This window comes from Hydra vulgaris, chromosome 13 (assembly GCF_038396675.1).
Source record: "Hydra vulgaris chromosome 13, alternate assembly HydraT2T_AEP".
NCBI lineage: Eukaryota > Metazoa > Cnidaria > Hydrozoa > Anthoathecata > Hydridae > Hydra > Hydra vulgaris.
The window spans coordinates 11,920,691-11,922,500 of NC_088932.1; positions in this window are offsets into that span (position 1 = coordinate 11,920,691).

The window sequence follows — 1,810 nt, forward strand, 5'->3', positions numbered from 1 at the left end:
CTATGAAAATACGCTTCTTTTGAGACCCAGGTTGACATACTTTTGAATAATTTTTTTTTCGACAATATTAGAGACTTTACCCTAAATACTTAAGATTTCAACCTAAATATCTTTACAACTTGAAGTGATGGTAAAAAAAGAGTTGCATATTTGAAATCAAAATGAGAAATGCTATACAAAAAACAAATTGTTTGCTCGGCACCAGAAAAAAAATTTTTTTTTGTTGACCTGTGTAATCAAACTCTTTTCCTCAACGCAAAATTTTTTCAAAGCATTGAAAACAAAAAAAGCATTTAGTATATATAAAAAAAAATTTAAGAGAGATAAAGAACAAACGATAGTCAAATCGCGTACGTACTTTTAAAAAGTTTGAGAACGACTAAATTATATGAAGTATTTTAAAAACTGAAATAAAACTTATTTATTACCAGTTATATTAGTTAAGTTCTAGAATATCAGTTGAAAGGTCTAAAGTGTTCATTACAACTTTTTATATTATGGTCCACAGTTCAGATTACGGAACTTAGAATTGAAAGTTCAAATAAGACGCTAAACTTAATTAAACTTTGTATAAAAGAAAATATTGGCCCCACAGCTATAAACCCTTAATCTAAGTATATTGTACCTGAATGTTTCAGCCTTAGACGTCCAGTTATCAACAAGGTAGAGTCTTTTGGTGTCTTTTCGACAGTAATGAGACTCCAATTTTTCTAACGAATCAATAAACTCATCAGCATACTGCTTACTCAATTGAAAACTATCAAGACTAGTAAATAAATCTGGTTTAGATAATACGTAAGGATTTGCTTTTGGGAAATCTGTTAGACAAAAACGTCTTACTGTGCTATGAGACAATGTCAGAGTGTTTAAAAAAAATTGCTTGCATACAGGCTGTATAGTATTTTTAACTTTAAGGTGGTATGCATACTCATTATTTCTTGTGTATTTATCGTATGGGTTAAATACTGTTTTACTTTTAGTATCGCTTATACAAACTAACAATATAACCATTTCAATTTTCAGATTTTTATCAAGTAGACAGAACTCGGTTAAAATGTTCTCTTGTCTCGTCATTAATGTCACAACACCGCAGATTTATTTGAAAACACATAGTACTTTCACATCTTGGACCAAGTTCTTTGGCATTTTTTTGAATTTTTTTTCGAACCCCATCAACTAGTTTAGTTCCGGTATATTCTTTACCTTGCTCGCGCAGCCTTTTGTTTACGTTCACAAAAGTGTTTTTTTTATACTTTTTTTTAATGCGTTGTTAAGATCATTCCTAATATTTAATGCATTACTTGATTTGTCAAAAATATTAGGTAGTTCAAAGTTATTTTCGAGTTCAACTGTTAAAAATGTTCTTTCTCTGTCCGATAAACCATCATCATTTACTATTTAAGCCATACTGCAATCAAAATACGTTATTTTAATAAGGTTATATGACATTAAACTTATGAAAACCGGATGCATTTAATACCTTGGTTGACTGTTTCTAGTCACTCTCCTTAATTTCCGTCAAATTTAATTGAACACAAGATTTTTTACAAGGGTACCGCCGCGTATAGAGGTTAAGAGCCTCCCTTCCCCCTAAAAGGCCTAAAAATTTTAAATGTTAAAAAAGCCCTTAACATTGTAAAACGACCCTTAAACTTGCAAATGGGTCTCTAAATTCGTTAGAGTCCCTAATTTGGGTGTGGGGCAGCCTAGTCACACCTCTATCCATAAGTATTATTATAGATACCTATATTAAAAACTGATACTTTGATGTGTCCAAAGAAATTTGCTAAGGTACGAAAAATTGTTTTTA